Source organism: Scleropages formosus, chromosome 5, assembly GCF_900964775.1.
Source record: "Scleropages formosus chromosome 5, fSclFor1.1, whole genome shotgun sequence".
Taxonomy (NCBI): Eukaryota; Metazoa; Chordata; class Actinopteri; order Osteoglossiformes; family Osteoglossidae; genus Scleropages; species Scleropages formosus.
Genome location: NC_041810.1, coordinates 34858758 through 34879934, shown reverse-complemented (window position 1 = coordinate 34879934; position 21177 = coordinate 34858758). Strand labels below are relative to the sequence as shown.

Below are 21177 nucleotides of genomic sequence, written 5' to 3'. Positions count from 1 at the left end.
GGGACTCACGAGCTCAAACCCCAGTCTCCCACATGACAAGCGGGGACACTCGCCACTAAGTTAACGAGGAGGCGGCTGCAGGTAGCCCTTCTCTTTCTCGGTGCCACTCGAAAGCACTCCCTGGGAGCGCGTCAGCCTCTCCAAGCCACGTGACAAGTGGCACTCTGCTGAGTCAGGATGGCCGAGTGGTCTAAGGCGCTGCGTTGAGGTCGCAGTCTCCCCCTGGAGGCGTGGGTTCGAGTCCCACTCTTGACAGCTTTTCAGAGGGTCTTTGGCTACCTCATTTATTACAAAAAAGTACACAGGTCAAGTTATTTGTAATCTTGAGGTATGTTGGTATAATTTCATTTTGTTTTTTTTTAAAAATCACCCTACCACATGCGGAAAAAGACATTTCATCGCAGCAACCACTGCTGAATGCTCTTTTGTTGTGCATTTGGTGACAAAACCTTTGATTGACTGACTGACTGACTGACAACTGTGCTTAGGTGTTGGGGAAGGCCACGTTGCCTCCTGCACTGCCCGGAGGTCGGTGACTGGAGTCGTTCCGCTACGTGCGCCATCTTCTTTTGACCAGGCAACAGGCCGCAAGCACAACGGGGCATTGCGCGGGAGAGGAACGAGCCCCTGCCGAGGCAGCGTCACTGCGCCGTCTCTGTTGCAGAGTGGCCTGGTTGACTGGAGTGAAGGGGTGCGCTTCCTTCAGGAGTCCCAAAGACATTTGGTAAGAATCTCCAGCCAGGTACAAATGCTACGGACGATGCGGTTCTGGACAGCTTGTCCGAGGAAGGGGTACATGTCGCCGGGGCTCATTGGCCTCGGGGTACGATCCTTGCTTTAGGAGTGAGAGGTCCTTGCTTCAAATCCTGGGTGAGCCCTGTGGGCTCCCTGCCTGGCTGCTTCAGAGCTGAGCTGGGTGTGGGGAAGGCTCTGGCTGAAGGGGGAGGAGAGCCTGGCTGGAGCAAGCCTGCCCTCCCCTATGTTGGCTGTGCTCCGGTGGAGGGTGGAAGCAGAGCCTGCTCCATAGCCCCTTGGGTGTGAACCAGCAGCTCCCTCTGTGGTGGGGAAAACCTTTGAGCTGGATGGCCCAGTGGTGAGGTGGAGGGAGGAGCTCATGTGTGTCACTCTTCTGTGGGGTGGTGGCTCCCTCTGCTGAGGGAGAGTGTTACATCCTCAAAGCATGAAGCACTTTGCAACTGTCTCTATTCAGCAAATGCTGCAATGTAATGCAAGGCTGCTCCTTTGTGGTGAGTAGCAGAGGGATAAGGTGGTGAGGTGCATATGCTGTAGCTGTTTTTTTCCTTGTGCTCTTCCTGAATTTGCACACTTAAGCTTGCTCGCACTTGTGACAGAGTGCAGGTGTGCCTGGCTAGCTCAGTGGGTAGAGCATGAGACTCTTCACCTTGGGGTGGTGGGTTTGAGCCCTTTGCTGGGTGGAAGGGAGGCTCCCTTCTACAGTGTGAACCCTGTGACTTTGCATGGGGAAAGCTTGGTTTCCCCACCTTGGGCAACTGGTGCCTTGTGAAATTTGCAGGGTTCCTTTGCAAGTGGGGGAACATGAGTTCTGCAGAGTTGCAAAAACCCATTGACTCCAGAGTTGGATGTGTGGTGAGGTCACCTCTGCTTGCAGGGAAATGAATGAATGAGCAGAGGGACCATGTTGCCTTGTAGTGTCTCTGCCCAGTGAGTGAGCCAAGGAAAATGTTATGTTTGGAAGATGCTGGGCTTAAAAATAAATAAATAGATCAATAAACAGACTGATAACATGCGGTGGCTTGAAAAGCAAAGTCGAGCAATCCCCTGGGTAGGGCTCGTTGGTCTAGGGGTATGATTCTCGCTGAGGGTGCGAGAGGTCCCGGGTTTGTGAGCCGCCTGCTGTTTTGCGCCCGCGCGGCTCGTTGCGGAGCGGTTAGCCCAAGCTCGCGTCACCCGTCGGCTGCCTGACACCCTGGACCCCCTGCACTTTCGCGTCTCGCCTGAACAGGCCTACGGAGGACCCCGTTGCCGCTGCCTCCTCGCGCCTGCACAAGAAAGGGTCATACGTGACGATGTGGGCTGCTGATTACAGCTCAGCGTTTGGTCTACAGTCCCTTGATCTCTCCCTGTCCCAATCCCCTGCTACTGACAAAGCGGGCAACTGTCTTGACCTTGTGTTTTCCCGCAACTGTGGCTGTCCCGTTCTCTCTGTCACGCCGCTGCATGTCTCTGACCACTTCTTCATTTCCTTTCAACCCTCCCTCACCACTAACTCTTCGTCACTTCCTGCACCCGTTGTCACCCTTCGCCGCAACTTAAAATCTCTCTCACCTTCCTGCTTTGCCTCTGCTACTCTGGCCGCTCTCCCTTCTGCTCCACAATTCTCAGATCTATCTACAGATGATGCCACTAACACTTCCCTCTCTGCCTTGTCTTCCACCCTTGACCCTCTCTGCCCTCTGTCTTCTAGACCAGCACGCCCCATTGCTACCCCGTGGCTGTCTGATAACGTTACGTGATAACAGGACCGAACTGCAGGCGGCAGAGCGAAGATGGCGTAAATCCAAAACTCCATCGGACCTGGATGCTTACCAGTCACTCTTAGCTGCTTTTCAGTCTGCTGTCTCTTCAGCTAAAACCTCCTTCTGCCACAACAAAATGCAGTCTGCATCCAAAAAAACCACACAGGCTCTTTGCCACCTTCTCATCCCTTCTGTGTCCCCCGCCACCTCCTCCTCCCTCTCCTCTCACTGCTGAAGACTTTGCTTTGTTTTTTAGAGACAAAGTCAAAGTGATCACTGATAAATTCTCACCATCAACCTGCCCGGTTCGCGCTGGACCTCCCTGCGAAGCTATCCTCTTCAGCTTCAAGCCGCTCTCCGAATCTGAAGTCGCTGACCTCCTGATATTGCGCAGCGCCACCACCTGCTCGCTTGATCCGATCCCGTCATCACTGCTTCAGAACATTTCCCCGCAACTCTCCTCCTTCATCTCTTCTATCATCAACTCCTCACTCTCCTCTGGCTGTTTCCCAGCTGCCTTCAAAACTGCTCTATCTAATTTCACCTCTGTTAAAAAAATCCTCCCTGGACCCCAACCTGGTTCAAAATTACAGACCGGTCTCTCTCCTCTCCTTCCTGTCCGAAACCCTTGAGCGGGCAGCCTGTGATCAACTCACCCGGAACCATCTCCTTCATGGTTATCAGTCTGGTTTCAAAGTTGGTCACTCCACTGAGACCGCCCTTCTGGCGGTATCTGACCCTCCCCAAGCTGCTAGAGCTGCCGCCCTCTCCTCGGTCCTCATCCTCCTCGATCTGTCTGCAGCATTCGACACGGTAAATCACCGGACTCTACTCTCCTCTCTGAACCAGCTTGGGATCAAAGGTGCGGCACTCAGATGGTTTGAGTCCTACCTCTCTGACAGATCCTATCAAGTGGTCTGGCGGAGCTCTCGTTCTTCTCCTCTGCCTCTCTCAACCGGTGTTCCGCAGGGCTCGGTATTGGATCCTCTTCTTTTCTCCATCTACACCTCCTCCCTCGGGTCCGGCCATAGCCTCCCATGGTTTCAAATACCACTGCTATGCTGATGATACCCAGCTCTTCCTCTCCTTTCCACCTGGTGCGTCAGACATCTCCGTACGCATTGCTGCCTGCCAGTCGGACATCTCTTCATGGATGTATGATCACCACCTCCAACTCAACCTCTCCAGAACAGAGATTCTTTACCTTCCAGCTGGCCTGCCCTCCTGTCACGACCTCTCGATCAAACTGGACAACTCACTCATTTCGCCTAGCTCCTTTGCAGAGAGTCTGGGAGTTACGACTGATGCGAGTCTGTCATTCTCTCAACATATTGAAGCCACAACCCGGTCCTGCAGATACATCCTGCATAATATTCGTAGGATCCGTCCCTACCTCACTACTGACTCCGCCCAACTACTTGTCCAGGCCATGGCGACTTCCCGTCTAGACTACTGCAAGTCTCTTCTGTGTGGCCTTCCGGCTAATGCCATCAAACCTCTGCAGCTTCTACAGAATGCTGCTGCACGAGTTGTGTTTGATTTGCCAAAGCGCTCCCATCTATCTCATCTACTCATCTCTCTGCACTGGCTTCCTATAGCTGCCCGTATCAAATTCAAAACCCTAGTTGCTGTGTACAAATGCATCAATAGAACTGCTCCCGGCTATTTACAGGACTTGATCAACCGCTACACCCCAGCCAGGCCCCTTCGCTCATCTACTTCTGCTCGCTTGGTGGTCCCGCGCACGAAAGGCGAAGCTCGGAGGTTCTCGGTTCTGGGTCCGTTGTGGTGGAATGACCTTCCCCTGTCACTCAGAACTGCAGAAACTCTGTTTTCAAGAAGGCTCTGAAAACCCACCTTTTCCACATCCACTTTGCCCAAGATCTCTTCAGATCATCTGCGGCGTAACCGTTCTCGCATCGTAACTCCAGAAGCATCCCCAGATACAACCTTTATTCCGCCATTACTCTGGTATTGTACTACTCATTTGTGTATCTTATAATATTTCATTTAAGAAAAGAAAAAAATGGTCTCGGTATCGGGATTTGTCTGTGTCTTATGCGCCTACTTGAACGATGAACCTCGGTGTAGCAAGTGGTAGGGAACAAACTAGGTTTGCTTGACACTTTCATGTCTGCAGCTATGTCTCCTTCTCTCACACACTGTGGGAGGAGATCGCACACCCGTTCTGATCGACGGGGCAGCGGTGGAGAGGGTGGGCGGTTTTTAGTACCTGGGGCTCAACATCAGCGAGGACATATCCCGGTCCCAGCACCAGCGACACCGTGGCCAAAACGGCGCGGAAGCGCCTGTCCTTTCTCCATAGGCCGAACAAGCTCGGCATGCCATCCCGGGTCCGGGCTAATTTCTACCTGGTGCCCAGTCGAGAGCATCCTGACCGGCTGCATCGCTGGCCGGTATGGGAGCTGCTCAGCCCAGCATTGTGAGGAACCGCAGAGGGTGGTGAAGTCGGCACAGCTCATCAGTGGCTCTGAGCTTCCAAACATCCAGGACATCTACGCAGCCAGATGCCTTAAGAAGGCCTGGGTTATCCTAACCCAGGGTTAGGGTTAGGGTTAGCTTTAGTTTTCTGTTGTATGAATGGATGTCCCTGAGGAGTTCCCCCAAGTCTGGTCCATCTGGTGTGGGAATGAAAGTGAGCCTTCTTTCCAGAAGTTCTTTGTCAGGGTGAAAGTTTTGGGCAAGTTGACAGTGTTGGTGTGCTCTGTGTTTTCGTCGCACGTCTCCACCCTTAAAAGCTTAACTGGTCCAGCCAGTGTCCGATGGTCAAATGCGCTGTTCCTGTTGTCCACTGTGTTACGTTAAGATGGTTAACTTTAAATAGAAGTTTGTTGATCATCGGTAATGAACTCCCGTGTTGCTCAATGTGTCCGTTGATGGCGTCCAGTGTGTTCTGTTGCTCCCTGAGTAACATGTCTGAGTATTGTATCAGGGTCGTGTGTATGGAGGCATTCGGGAAAGTTTCCCTTGCCGCCCTCCACATGTGCTGTAGGCTGGCGCTAGGGTTGGAGCTTTGGCTAGGTTTGGAGCTAGGGTTAGGGCTGGAGGTACACATAGAGCTTGGGTTACAGTGTGAGCCAGGGCGAAGGGTCAGAGCAAGTCTTTGGGTGTGAGCTTGGGCTAGGGTTGGAGCTAGGGTTAGGGTTAGGCTGAGGAGAGTTATGGATTTCGTTTACACAGTTGTATCTCGGTTACTCTGGCAACACGTGTTCTCTTCCAGGCTGTAACATGTCAGTTTTGTTTTCGGTGTGTTTGTGCATGGTGGAGTGATGCTGGTGAATGAAGCGTTGCTGGGAGGTGTGTAAAGGCGTTATGTATGTGTGTGTGTGTGTGTGTGTGTGTGTGTGTGTGTGTTTATGGAGTGTCCAGTTGTGGGAGTCGCATGTGTTGTCAGAGAATTTTTCTCGTTTTTTGTTTGCGGAGTAATGTCTCCCCCCTTGTGACTCTCGTGTGGAATTGCAGGTAGGTTGAAATTTCTGTGGTGGGTGTGCTGTGATGTGGTTGGGGTTTAAGTATCCAGAGCAGGTTTGTATTCTTGGATAGGGGTAGGCTGTGGATGGGAGATTTTTTAAGAAAAAAAAAATTTTGAGCGCGTATGAGTCGTGTGTGGGCTGGAGCTTGGGTTAGGGTTGGAGCTAGAGCTAGACATAGGGTTAGGGTTGGAGCATGGGTTAGACCTGGAAATATGGTAAAGGTTGGAGTTAGGTTTCGGGCTGGTGCTATGGTTAGGTGTGGAGCTAGAGCGCTCTTTGTGTGAGCCTTTCGCGGGCAGCAGCTACAAGTAGGGCGCATGCGGCACTGGCTCTTGCTGACAGCCATACCACCCTGAATACGCCCAATCTCGGAAAGTAAGCAGGGTCGGGCCTGGTTAGTACTTGGATGGGAGACCGCCCACGAATACCGGGTGCTGTAAGCGTGAGTATTGTCTGGAAACAGTCTCTCCTCAATGTTTTGTTTCTGTAGCAGGATTTCACTTGATTTTAATTCTCCCGCGTGATCCAAATAGGTGATTGCACCACAAATGCCCGCCTCGGTGTTGAGCTCCACAGCTGTTTTACTGTTTTTGTTAGTTTGTCCTGTCTTTAGTCATACTCCTACAATCAGTTTTACCAGGGAAGAACTGCTGAACATTCAGCAGTACACACCACCCAATATTTTACCAGTTTTTGATTTTTGATTATTCTGACATTTTGCTGGACATTGTAGTTGGAGGTGGGGGGTGCGGTGGCGCAGTGGGTTGGACTGGGTCCTGCTCTCCAGTGGGTCTGGGGTTCGAGTCCCGCTTGGGGTGCCTTGCAACGGACTGGCGCCCCGTCCTGGGTGTGTCCCCTCCCTCTCCAGCCTTCCGCCCTGTGTTGCCGGGTAGGACCCGGTTCCCCGCGATCCCGTATGGGACAAGCGGTTCAGAAAGTGTGTGTGTGTGTGTGTGTGTGTGTGTGTGTGTGTGTGTGTGTGTGTGTGTGTGTGTGTGTGTGTGTGTGTAGTTGGAGGTGCAGCGGTGCTGCTCAAGTGCTCCAAGACGCGCAAGTGTGGATAGCGAGTTGGCGCGCTAGTTAAGCTCCGAAAGTGCGGCTTCAGGACTGCGCTTCCTAGTATCCATCTGGCGAATCTCCCCTCCCTACCCAACAAAATGGATGAACTCCTTCTCCTGTCCCAAAAAAATAAGGACGTCTTAAACTCTGCTGCTCCGTGTCTCACGGAAACTTGGCTGAATGAAGCCATTCCGGACATCTGCCGGGCTTCCAGTTGTTCAGAGCGGATCGCGATGCAGAATCAGTGGGGAAATCACGTGGCGGTGGGACATGCTTCTACATCAACGAAAGGTGGTGTACAGACGCAAGAGCGTCGAAGAAGACGTGCTGTCCCGACCTAGAAGCGCTCTTCATTGTAACTGTAAGCCTTTCTACTCGCCGCGGGAGTTTTCCTCGTTCATTCTCGTAAGTGTTTACATTCCACCGCAAGCGTGTGTGAACGCAGCGCTGCAACAGCTGGGCGATCAGATCACAGACACAGAGCAACAACACCCGGACCCTGTTATAATCATTCTCGGGGAATTTAATAAAGCAAATCTCTCCCGTGAACTGCCAAAATACAGACAGCACGTTACATGTCCCACCAGAGCAATAATACAGTGGGCCACTGTTACACCACAATAAAGGATGCATATCACTCTGTCCGACGGGCAGCTTTGGGGCTCTCTGATCACTGTCTGGTTCATCTTGTTCCCACCTACAGGCAGAAACTGAAATCAGCTAAACCTGTCATAAGGACTGTTAAAAGATGTACTGAGGAAGCAGAGCAGGACTTACAAGCCTACTTCGAGTGCACTGATTGGAGTGTTTTTGATGCTGCTGCTACCAATCTAGATGAGCTCACAGACTCTGTAACATCATATATCAGTTTCTGTGAGGATATCCCTACCAGGGCTCATTTAACATACAACAACGACAAAGCGTGGTTCACTGCAAAACTCAGACAGCTTCGTCAGGCCAAAGAAGACGCCTACAGGAATGGGGACAGAGTCTTGCATAAACAGGCCAAAAACACACTGGCAAAGGAGATCAGAGTGGCTAAGAGAAACTGCTCTGAAAAGCTGAAGAAACAGTTTTCAGCCAACGACCCAGCATCAGTGTGGAAAGGCGTGAAAGACATCACCAACTACAAGACACCTAGTTTTACTAGGGCTAGTAAAATCATCCTAGACCCCTCACTTCCAGGCCACTTCCTCTTCGAACCTTTGCCATCCGGCCGGCGCTACAGAGCACTGAGCACCAGGACAGCCAGGCACAAGAAAAGTTTCTTTCCTCAGGCCGTCCACCTCATGAACAGCTAAATCCCCCCTAGAGAGTAAACCAGTGCAATACACAACGCTATTTATATTTATATCTATTTATCACATCATATCTCTTATTCACATTCCCTTGCATTTGTATAGAACATACCTGTACATATATATATATAATGTCTAGTGACTATTTTTTTTTTCTATATTGTGTACTTATATTTTTTATATATTCTTCATACTCGAGACTCTTTCTTGAATGTCTGCCATTGTGATGGTTACTGGATCCTGTTCAGGGAGGTTGCTGTGGTCTGCTCTTAGATCCACTAGCCACTGGGCTTTGTTGTTATGTGATGCCTCCTTCTCCCATATGTTTTTCCAGTATTTCTCAGTCTCCAACCTTGGTGGGTCCGCTCTCACGTTATTACCCTGCCACTGAGAGTACACTTTGGATGGTTCTGTGGAGAACATCTGGTTTATTCTTCTGCCCTCTATCTCTCTTGTGTACCTCTTCAGACGGTTAGCCAAGGCTGTGAGTCTTTGCTTGGCAGTTTCTAAGGCCTCAGGTATAGACAGCTTGCTGTACTTCTTAGGCAGGGTTTTCCTCACACCTTTCTGCAGTTCCGATAGCTGGCTAACTTCCCTTCGTGCTGCCTTGATCTTGGCCTCTAGCCTTCTTTTCCATGGAGGATACTGCTTCTTATGCTCGGTACTCATCTTGTATCCAAGCATCTCAAGGATCACTGTTGCTGTGTTGTATATCAGCTGGTTGGTCTCAGCGATGGTCACAGTAGGGATTGTTCGTAGTGCTGCATTCGCATCTTCAAGTAGACTTTCAGTAGATACTTCACTTGGTCTTCGTAATTGGCCACGGGGGCTCCAGGTGTCCTTCTTAGCCATGATCTTATCTCTTAGGTCAGCTGCTCTTGCATTCAGCTTACAAGGGCTCATTGTTCTTGGGGCTTGGTACCCAATCTCAGAGTGTGGGGATGATGATATCTCCCCCCTGACCTGTTGTCCTGGCTCCCCCTTGCCGTAACATTTGTGTTGTACCTCATCAATCTCTAGTTGCGATAGCAGCTGTTTCTTGCGGAAGTTGTAACACTGAGCTACTAGGTGTTTAGGCGTTAGTCTTGATGTTGGGTTTCGAAGTATAATATATATATATATATATATATATATTTATTTATTTTTTTTTTAAATTAACAATAGGGTTCTGTTTACACTTCAACATCTGATTTCTTAAAAATATAGTTAGCTAAATAGTATCTTAGTATTACAGCGGTAAATGAGCTTACTTGTGAAGGTGAATGGTTAACATACGTAGCGTTATATTAAATACACAGCTGTACCAACGGGGAGATGACTAATGGCTCAGCGGCAGCTCTTCCTTCACCTATCTTGCTAGTGGGTATCTTAACCGTTAACGGGACGTCAGCGGGGTGTCCCGCAGCTCCGCCATCCCGCTACTTCAGCTCTTTCTCTACAACTAGTATATGTATTAACGTGGTCGGAGCTGCAAGTGCACTGTTTCTGCCACGCCCACACCTCCGGGCCGACACGGAACACCTGGGACGCAACGCAGACTACAGCATAAAAGGCTGCGTCAGACCACCAGCTGATGCGGAACCTTGATCTGCCTCCTCGTTAGCGACCTTCTCTAGCCATTTCCTGTTCCCGAACGCCTTCCCCGAACCCGTCCCTTGTTCCCCCGATCTCCTGCCTCTTTCTGATCATCGACCTCTTGCCTGTGTACTGACCTCGCCTTTTGGATCCTCCCTGTTACGACGTTCGCACCTCGAAGACCCTTTGCCTGTTCTCTGACCTCCTCTCTTGGATTTCCCCGAAGACACCACGATTACCGCTCTGCACTTGGGTCCGCCGCTTCCTTCAAGACCCGACCATGACAGTTTCGCAGTCGCTTAACATGATGAATAGCAAAGCTCAAAACGTGAAGGCGAAACAAAAGGCTCAGAGAAAGTCTGTTGAAATCAGAAAAATGGAAGCATCCAAAAGGCTCAGTTCATCACAATAATTAGTTTTGCGTCGAGCAGAGGCAGCTCTGACTGCAGGAGGCAGAATGGATTGAGGAGCACAGACGCTGAGTCATGCTAACACCAGGCTGTGAAGTGGTGGGCACAAGAAAACAGGGATGAGATAATCCTAGTTTAGTTAGTAGGTTAATCTTTTTTAGTTCAGTTTTGTGCTCTGCTTTCATCAGAAATTCTAATGTACTATCAAACCAAAGTACTACAAGTATTTTTGTGTGTGTGTGTGTGATTAGTTTAGCTTTGAAAGCATAATTTCTAAATGCTGTAAAGTGATTTCACAATCGCTCATCAGAGAAATATCGCACTTGCTAGAAAATATTCCAGCACCGATCTAAGAAATAAGTTAATAAATAAAATTATTATTGAAAATTAAGTCAGTTCTCTGCTAGACTGGCATTTGTTGCCGGTTTTTGTGTGGCACAAAAGCCTGAAATTCAGGAGAAGGAAGTGAGCTCAGGCATGTTTACTCTCAGAAGCAGAGAGATGCATGAAGTGCATGCAGGTCAGCACAAGACAATGCACAACCTTGTTACGGTGTTAAAAGGCAGTGTGTTTTCTCTGCACATCTTTCTCATCTCAACGTCTGCACTGGCTACCCACCAGATGTTGCACATGACATCTTTGAAGGCATATTACCAGTTGAGCTGGCACACTGCCTGAACTTGTTAATTTCAAAAAAATATTTCACACTTGACATTCTCAATGAGTCCATTCAGAAATTTCCTTATAGATGGACAGATAAGAGCAACCGTCCTCATGCTATTCCCAGGAGATTCCTGCTTAACAAAAGTATTGGAGGAAATGCTCACGAAAATTGGAGTCTTCTGAGGTTACTTCCATTTGTAGTTGGACAGTCGGTGCCCTCATCTGAGCCAGCCTGGCAGGTTATTGTGGACCTTAAAGGTATCGTTGAATCGGTTGTTGCACCAGTGCACACGACACAATCCATTGCTTTCCTTGAAGCCAAGATGTGTGACCACAGATTTAGGTTACAAGAGGTGTTTCCGACTATAAAGCTGTTGCCAAAACATCATTTTGTGGAACATTATCCACAGATGATCAGTTCATGATGGCATATCACTTGGAGTCAGCCACAACTGAGAAGTCTTGCTTGAATGTTTCAGCTTTCTCAGCTGTCTCTGTTGACATTTTGCATCAAGAGGCCGGCGAATGGTGACACTTAAAAGATTCATACACGTACAAGGTTAGATTGCGGTAATTTATGTTGTGTTCGTTAATCGCATGAGTTGATACGATAATATGCTAAATATGGTAACAAGAGGGTTACCTAACATTTCTTGCCAGAGGACTAATTTTGTTTTTAGTAAAGACATAAGAATAGTCATTGTAAGAGTTTTGAGGGAAGATATCCAGCCCCCTATCTCTCTGAGCTAAATTACCCTCATGTTGCCATTTACTATAGAAATGTGCATGTTAAGGAATACATTTCTGAAGCACAACAAAAATAATGTTCAAATCTGTTTGTTAAAATAAATCATGTTCAAAGGAAGAACTACCACACAAAGAAAAGAATTTTTGGTCATTCCGCTGAAAGAAAGTATTGGCAAAATTAATTGCATTTTAAAGGCAGATTAAAATTGTGTGGCAGTTCTTCCTTTGAACATCAGAGAGGTTTTCAACTCCCACCTCCGACAGAGCTTCAACCAGGTCCCGAGGGAGACTGGGGACATCGAGTCTGAATGGACTATGTTTCACGCCTCCATTGTCGGGGCGGCGGTTCGGAGCTGCGGCCATAAGGTCTCCGGCGCCTGTCGCGGCGGCAGTCTCCGGATGTTGTGGGGCTGTCTTGGCTGACACGCCTCTGCAGCATCGCGTGGAGTTCGGGAACGGTGCCTCTGGACTGGCAGACCGGGGTGGTGGTCCCTCTTTTTAAGAAGGGGCACCGGAGATTGTGTTCCAACTACAGGGGGATCACACTCCTTAGCCTCCCTGGGAAAGTCTATGCCAGGGTACTGGAAAGGAGAATCCGACCGATAGTCGAACCTCGGATTCAGGAGGAGCAATGCGGTTTTCGCCCTGGGCGTGGAACACTCGCCCAGCTCTATACCCTCACTAGGGTGCTGGAGGGTTCGTGGGAGTTTGCCCAACCAGTCCATATGTGTTTTGTGGACCTGGAGAAGGCATTCGACCGTGTCCCTCGTGGCATCCTGTGGGAGGTGCTTCGGGATTATGGGGTTCGGGGCTCGCTGTTACGGGCTGTTCGTTCCCTGTATGACCGGAGCAGGAGCTTGGTTCGCATTGCCGGCAGTAAGTCAGACCTGTTCCCGGTGCATGTTGGACTCCGCCAGGGCTGCCCTTTGTCACCGATTCTGTTCATTATCTTCATGGACAGACTATCAAGCTGTTGCCAAAACATCATTTTGTGATATATATACATTTTTTATTGGACTTTCCTCCAAAGGGACTTACCATGTTAAAATACCTCTTCAGCCATTTACACAGCTGAAGCATTTCACCAGAGTAATGTTGGGTAGGTACTTTGCTCAAGGGAACTGTAGCAGTAGCTGACACTTGAACCTACCAACATCAGGTCAAGAGGCAGTAGCACTGACCACGACGCTACCAAGTGTCTCCATGGGCTTTAAAAGGCAAACAGTTAAGGCAGTCAAGATGACATTAACCACTTTTTTTAGTGTGTTTCCCTTCCTGGTGGACACAGGGGCGACGAGATCCACTCTTAGAAGACAGGAGATGCCGTGGTTCCTGCAAATGGAAACCGGATCTGCCTCATGGGAGCATCAGGAATAACACAAAGCCTCAAAAAAACAGACCCACTGCGCGTGGGAGTGACAGAAGACATTGCTGTGACTCACCGTTCGGTTCTCCTTAGTAACCGCTGTCCGGTGAAGCTGCTGGGCCGCGACCTGCTTGCGAAGCTCGGGGCAACTGTCACCGTGACCGAAGAAGGTGGCAACATCGCATCTCCAGTATTGGGACTGTTGTCTCTGCAGGTGTTATCGCAGTACACCGCTTGGCTGCTGGATGATGACGCGCTGCGGTGAGGTAAGGGTGCCTCCCAACTTGACACAGCCCACACGGTTGCACTGCACAGCACGCTTCTTTGCCAAAGAAACCGTAGAGTATCGAAACTCAGAATGGAAAGATTTGGGCATTTAAGGTTGAAGGCATCGACTCACCTGTAAACACCATAGCAGTGCGGTACCAGAATAATCTCCTGTTACAAGATGACAACGAGGAAGACCATATGCAAGCATGTCGTGTGAATGTTTCATGCTCAAAGGCGGAAATGTGGTGTGAGAAATTGTTCGTTCAAGTGTGGTGTGAAAATATGTTCAAGTAGTCAATATTTTCAAGTGCTTAATATGTTCTAAAGTGATGTAAGAGTTAAGACGTCCAGAAAATATATGCTGTCTGTTTAACACAATGGAGAAACGTTGATAGGGAAAACAAAACACAAAGAAATTTGAACCCTTAGGATGCATCCCGGCAGACTTCTAAAACAGGGACAAACTGTTTGGAGGGACGTAGAAGACCGGCAAATAGAGAGCTTTGCCTTACGGCTCATCTCCCCCGTTCACCACTACAGTCCAATACAGCAACCGCTCCCACCTCACTTGTGAATAAGATCCCAAGATGCTTAAACTCCTCCACCTGGAGCAAATTTTCTCCCCTCACCTGAATGAGGGGGGCAACACAACCTTTTTCCATGAGAGAAGCATGGATTCAACCTTAAAGGGGCTGATCTTCCTAACAACCACATCCATATCAACATATCTACTCCATAACCTTTTTGGTTCACTGGTTTTCTTTTTTTACCCCCCCCACCAGACACTAAGGAGACTACTACCAACACATCCTTTCCACCCCAGATGGGACTCGAACCCACAATCCCTGGCTTAGAAAGCCAGTGCCTTATCCATTAGGCCACTGGGGCTAAACTTAGCAGAATGGCTAAAGGAAGTGTAAATGAAGAGGAACACCACAGTAACGCTTGGTTCTTACATTTTTCAGTAATGCCTTTCAGTTTAACTGTGAAGCCAGAACACACTAAAAACTCCCAAGTGTTGTTCCAACAACAAGGTGTCGCCTGCCTTATGACACTGTGGCAAACGGATGTGTACTTAAGAAGAAAGGAATTATATCATGCGGGCATATGAACTAGAAATGGATAACAGAGTGTTAATTGAACCGCGAGCGACTTTGCATCGTCATGGCAATACAGAAACGCGGATGTGTCTTGCGGAAGAAATTCGACATGACTCAAACAACGGACCCAAGATAGGAGAGAGTATCTTACTTTGTCTCTCCCCAGCTGGAGAGAGAGTCCCTCGTCCCCTGTGCTGGACTCAAGGGAGTCTCCCCGAGCATCCAAAGCACACTCCTTACATACGTCTAGAGGCGCATGCTAAGTGCACGCACGCGCGCACACACACACACAAATAGTCTTAACCGCTTGCCTCATACAGGGTTGCAGGGAGCCAGAGCCTAACCCAGCAACTGAGGGCATAAGGGGACACACTCAGAACAGGACACCAGTCCATCGTAAGGCACCCCAAGCAGGACTCAAACCCCAGATCCACTGGAAAACAGGACCTGGTCCAATCCCCACTGTGCCACTGCACCACTGCGCCACTGTGCCACTGCACTAGTGCACCCCCCTCTCATGCTAAGCATATGGTGGCATTTCTCATTGGCTTTCTCTCTGCATGATCAGCGCGTGCTCAGCTCGTGTTTGCTTCGAATTTGTTACTTACTTATCTGGTACGTTCCCTACAGGCTAGAGTGAGCTATGCACATTAACCTTATTTATTTTCTTGTTTTTTCGCTACCAGCCAGTGTCTGGTTAGTGTCTGAGTTGGGGGCGCAGTTTCGGTACATTCCTGCTTCTTGCGCAGCGGGCTTTCTGCAGCAGTCATGGAACAAATCAGTTGCACAAAACTGCACAATTTTCTTTTTTTTTTTTTTTTTTTCTTTTTTTTTAATATAAAGTGGAGGGAACTGTTTGGTGGGGCGTGAGGGGTATGTGGGGTTTTGGGAGGGATGGAGTACTGGTGGCGTGGTTGGTTTGTGTCCAGCCCCCCTTGATTTTGGCACAAGGGGGTTGAACATCTTTCCTTGTGTATTATTGCATGTTGGTTCTAGGTGACTAGTGACTGCTGTGAGCAGGGCAGCTGGCGGCATGGGAAAGATCATGTGACAGCAAGGAGAGACTGCTGGCAGGAGGGAACAGACCCCACTAGGGGCTGACATGGGCTAGCAACCTGTGTCAGCAGCATCTTGTGCTTTTGTGTAGCAGGAGGCGCGCCCTGTTTAAGCTACAGACACACAAATGTTTTCAATACCCCAAGAGTCAGTGAGAGCAGGGGTGGAAGACGACTCATCGGCGGATATAACGGCTTTAGACCTTGACGTGAACTTGACGGGGGGGAAAGCATGAACACAACCACGCCAAGTAGGGGTGGATCGGTGCTGCAGGTGTGTATTTGTGGCTGGAGGAAGGTGACTTCAGTGAGAGGCCTAAGAATTCATCAAGGCAAGAAGAAGTGTTTAGGGGGACGAGGCAGGGGCCCCGCATTGATCGCCACGACCTACGGAGTGGTCCAGATAAGTCAGGTGAAGTCCAGGGGCAGGTTGCACACCAAAGACCACAGGACATCAATACCTCTGTCTTAGAGGAGACAAGACCAAAGATGGATGCACAAGGCAGCATCGATCATGGAGAGGATGCGGGGCAGATGATACCAAGATGAGAACAAAAACCTAAGGTGAGATGGCCAGGCGCCACTGACTGTAAGGAGTGGACCTCTAAAAACAATGACTTGAGAGGGATTTTAAATGGCCTGAAGGGTACGGCTGAGTCTAAGATAAACCAACTGGGTGAGATTATATACGACTATGGGAAGAAGAGGTTTGAGGTGTTCGAGAAGAAGCGTAAGGGTGAGCAGAGCATGTTAAGGTCAAGACGGCAGATGGAAATTGAGAGGTTGATTCAGGAAAGAAGAGACTTAAAAAAGCTTTGGAAACGAGCAGATGAGGAAGGTAGAAGTGGCATTAATATTTTGCAGGAAGAATTGAAACGTAGATTGGTAGTGTTGAGGAGAGCGGAAAAGCTTAGATTGAGGAGGAAGAAGAAGGAGCAAGCTATGGTGGCAATTTTTAAGGACCCATTGAAATTTGTGAAGTCCTTGCTTGAGCAAGAGAAGTCTGGTTGTTTAAATGTTCAAAGGAGGGAGTTGGAGAGCTGTCTGCTGGAAATGCACACCGATGGTGAAAGTGAGAGGGTTTTTAAAGTCTTAACCGCTTGCCTCATACAGGGTTGCAGGGAGCGTCGGCACGGTGCTTCTTGGGGAGAGGTGAAAGAATCCAGGCTGGTGGCGGAGCAGGTGAGAGCTCCTGTGATGAGCGCTCTGTGGGTTGCAGCTCCCGTGGAGCCAAGACAACACAGCCTTCTGCTTTTTGCTACACAGCGCTGTGGTGAAGCAAACACCACGTTTGAATACAAGCATGCTCATAAGTGTATTTGGTACCAGAGCTCCTTGGGCCAAAGGCCAACGATCAACTTTGTAGTCGTTTCATCTGGCTTGAGGAAAACATGTTCTGGAAAACTTGGGTGAAGAGAGGTGCTGAGCTGTCAACCCATCACCGTCTGGTGGTGAGCTGGATCAGACGGCAGGGAAAACTGACAGACAGATCCGGTAGGCCCAAGCGCATAGTGAGGGCGTGCTGGGAACAAGCGTCAGAGGACCCTGTCCGGAATGATTTTAACTCCCACCTTCGTGAGAACTCCTCCCATGTCCCGGAGGAGGTAGGAGACATGGAGTCTGAATGAAAATTTGATTTTAAAAGCTTTGCTATGCCTACATGCTTCTGTAATAGAACGTTTAAGAATGTTTAACTGCTCAATAGCCTATGCAAGAAAGCGGCACATTCCAGGCTATAGTTTGCTCTCTGTATGTCCCCTTTTGTGCCAGCCTGTTCCCATGAGATATCAGAGAAATGTGGCTTACGCAGACTCACGTAAAGCCCAGAGGATGTGTGTAACTGTTTCACGTAAGAAAGGAGATCAACTGGTGACAGTGGACGTGTGTGATGAGAGATTGAGGGGCACAGTGACACGCCTGGAATGTTCAAAAAATAACATGTATTCTGCCTATGCTTACAAAAATCTGCCCTAGAATATGTATAAATATCTGCTTGCCTGGCTGCTCTGGTGTGACTCTGCGCACACGAATACATAAGGTTTTCTGCAACTCAAGTGACCGAGTGATCTATCTGTATGACAATTCTCATTTTTCCTACCACAGTTCTGGGGGCTCGTCCGGGATCACGACCTTCTGCCGGGACCGACCCGTGTGCCGCGAGGAACCCGACTAAGGGGGCAACCCTCCTAGGTCTAGGGGACCTGCTGGTGACCGAGCCCGAGCAAAAGTTAGGGCTGGCCCGTCCTGCGGTGCACCGATCGACTCGGACAGAATACGTGACACAGCTGCAGGTAGAATAGAATAGAATATACTTTATTGTCCCATTTATGGGAAATTTGTCTTGGACAACCATGACACGGCCAGTGCGCAACGTTGGACTCACATAAAACAATACATATCATATCATACATTAAAATAAGAATAAATAAAACAACAATCAAAAGATATGAAAAGTCTACTGAATCCCAATCTAAATCTCAGTTTTGGAATTCTCTATTCAAAAACTTAACCTCAGATGGCACAAAAGAATTTTCACAACAATTTGATTTACACATCAAAATCCTAAATCGTCTCCCTGAGGGTAACATGTTGAAATTCTCATGTAAAATATGTGTGTCATTAGCAGCAATTTTTTGTTTCGCTTCTTTTAAAATAGATACCTCGTACAACTCCTGCATGCGTCGTTTCTCTTCCCACCCTTTAATTTTTAGAGCAGTATGTACTAGTCGTGCAAGTTTCGATTTTGATTGGACAGTCAAGTTTCCACGCCATGCTGTAATACCATATCTTAGCAAGCTCTCAAAAACAGACTGGTAAACAGAAACAAAATCTTCTGGTTAACCCCAAATACTTTTAACCTTCGCAAAAAATGTAGTCTCTGCTGAAGTTTTCGAACACAGACTGTTTATGTGAGAAGACCAGCATAACAAATTATCTATATAAACAAACAACCAAGTATTTATATGAAGAAACCTGTTCAGTAATATTACCATGTATTATTACAGGTCTATGATCCCCCACAGATCTGGGGTCAAAGATCATTTCAACAGTCTTCATTTCATTTAAAATCAAGCAATTATCGTCACACCACCCCACAAACCTGGCAACATCAGAAAAGTACTGTTATCCTGACTAGTTAAACACTCATTAGTGTATAATGTAAATAAAAATGGGTGAGCTAACACAACCTTGCGGGGCCCCCATATTGGTAGTCTTCACCTCAGAATAAGAATTGTTGACCGTAACTTGTTGTGTTCAATTTGTTAGAAACGAATGAAACCACTTAATGCAAAAGGGATTCACTTTTAACTCTGTCAGCTTCCTAATTAGTAGCTGGGGTTGAAGTGTGTTAAAAGCCAAACTAAAATCTATAAAAAGTAAACGTGCAAATGCGTGCGTATCTTCTAAATGCCTATTCACCAAATGAGCGATACAATTAATGGCGTCCTCGGTGCCCCGCCCAGCCTTAAAGATGAACTGAAACGGATCAAGGGATAATTCAATCTCATCCTTTAGAACAGTTACAACAAGTCTTTCCAAACATTTCATAACATTTGAAGTCAAAGTCACAGGTCTAAAATCACAGTTCTCAACTGGGCAATTTTTCTTGCGAACCGGCGTAATTCTAGTTTTTTCCACAAAGATGGATTGGTATGCGAGTCAAATGATTTCTGGAAAATAGGGCAGAATGCTGGAGGAAGTTCACTGGCACAAGTTTTCAGCAAAAAACCAGAAATTCCATCAGGACCTGTGGATTTCTTGGCTCGTATGCCTCTAAATAGCAAACTAACTGCGTGTGGAGCTACCTCTAATCTCTGATCTGAATTACACATGATAGAGTCCTGATCTACCATTCACACCGAAGGTGACTCAAACCTAAGAAAATAGTCATTTCAGCCATCTGCTCTTTGTTGGTCATCGCTAGTCATGAGCCTTTTTCGGGGGATTCCGTATTGGTTACTACTTTTATAGCAACCCAAAGTTTTTTGGAGTCCCCTGAATTAAAATTTTGTTCTACAGTTTGCTCTGTGTTTTTTCCTTGTCCCCTTCAACAACGCATTTAATTCCTTTTGGACTAATTTTAATTCCATTCTATCTTGAGTGATGAAAGCCAACCTCTTCCTGTTTAAAGACTCCTTGACCTCCCTTGTTATATAACTTTTGTTCTTAGGAAATACAGTTACAGCTTTCTTCTCAGCAACTGTGTCCATACAAAACGTTAATGTAGTCTCTTATTGTCTCTGTGGCATCCAAAATATCAATTTCATGAAACAGGAACACACAGGCCCGGGTTGCAGAAACGGTGCTTCTCATGCCAGGAAAGACGGCACGAGGAGTAAGTGAGAGGTTCGCGACTATTCGTCCAACAAACCCAAAACTGTGGAATAGTCTGCCAGTTAACCTCTGTGAGAAGAGCGCTCTATAAACATAAATTGAATTGAACTGATGTGGGGCACCAGGTCGGAGCGGTCAATAGACCAGTTCCTTCACCGCTCGTCCCCCCTTCATCCTAGGCGCTGTGACTGAATGTCGCCACCACCGACACCGTGGTCAAAACAACACGGAAGCGCCTGTCCTCTCTCCGTAGGCTGAACAAGTTTGGCATGCCATCCCGGATCCGGGGCTAATTTCTACAGGCGTACAGCCGAGAGCATCCCGACCGGCTGCATCACTGCCTGGTATGGGAGCTGCTCGGCCCAGCATTGTGAGGAACCGCAGAGGGCGGTGAAGTCGGCACAGCTCATCGGTGGCTCTGAGCTTCCAAACATCCGGGACATCTACGCAGCCAGATGCCTGAAGAAGGCCTGGGCTATCCTCAAGGAGCCCAGTCATCCTGGTCACGCACCGTTTTCTCTCCTGCCGTCCGCTAAATATTGCCAAAACATCAAATCAAAATCAAACAGACTGCGGGATAGCGTCTATCTCCAGGCTGTTAGACGCCCGAACAGTCGAGCGGCATCCGAATGCAGCAACTCATCCGGTTTTCGTTAAGTAGTTTCACTTCATAGTTATTAGTGTTACCAGATTTCTGTTGCGCTGCAAATTGAAAACGTTATTTGTAATCTTGAGGTATGTTGTTCCTTTTATTTTTTTTTTTAAAAATCACCCTACCACACGCACTCAAAGACATTTCATCGCAGCAACCACTGCTGCATGCTCTATTGTTGTGCATTTGGTGACTAAACCTTTGACCGATTGATTGATTGATTGATTGACTTGCACCACCTGTGCTTAGGTGTCGGGGAAGGCCGCTTTGTCTCCCGGGCGCCTGAAGGTAGTGCACCCCACCGACGCTGGTGTTTCTCCAGCGAAGGCTCTGAACGTCGAGGGAGCACGAAAGAAGAACCTGTGTGGCCTGGAGGTCGGAGATTCGAGTCGTTCCGCTATGCGCGCCGTCTTCCCTCGACCGGACGGCAGGCCGCAAGCGCTACTGGACGTTGCTGGGAAGAGGAAGAAACCCCTGCCGAGGGGCGTCACTGCGCCGTCTCCATTGTAGAGTGGCTCTGTCGACTGGCGCAAAGCGGTACGCTTCATTTAAAAATCTCAAAGGCATTTGGTAAGAATCTCAAGCTGGGTACAAATGCAACGGATGATGCAGTTCCCGACACCAGGCCGAGGAAGGAGGGGCCGAGAGAGTCGGG

General features: G+C 48.4%; 2 non-coding genes and 1 pseudogene across 2 annotated transcripts; 2 read left to right on the top strand and 1 right to left on the bottom strand.

The window, feature by feature from the left end:
- The first annotated feature begins 171 nt into the window (after positions 1 to 171).
- On the top strand, positions 172 to 255 carry trnal-gag (transfer RNA leucine (anticodon GAG)). Its single transcript has one exon. It is a non-coding gene; the product is annotated as a tRNA-Leu (tRNA).
- Positions 256 to 6326: 6071 nt separating this feature from the next.
- LOC114910620 (uncharacterized) lies at positions 6327 to 6435 on the top strand (annotated as a pseudogene).
- Positions 6436 to 14195: 7760 nt separating this feature from the next.
- Positions 14196 to 14268, bottom strand: trnar-ucu (transfer RNA arginine (anticodon UCU)). Its single transcript has one exon. It is a non-coding gene; the product is annotated as a tRNA-Arg (tRNA).
- Positions 14269 to 21177: the final 6909 nt, after the last annotated feature.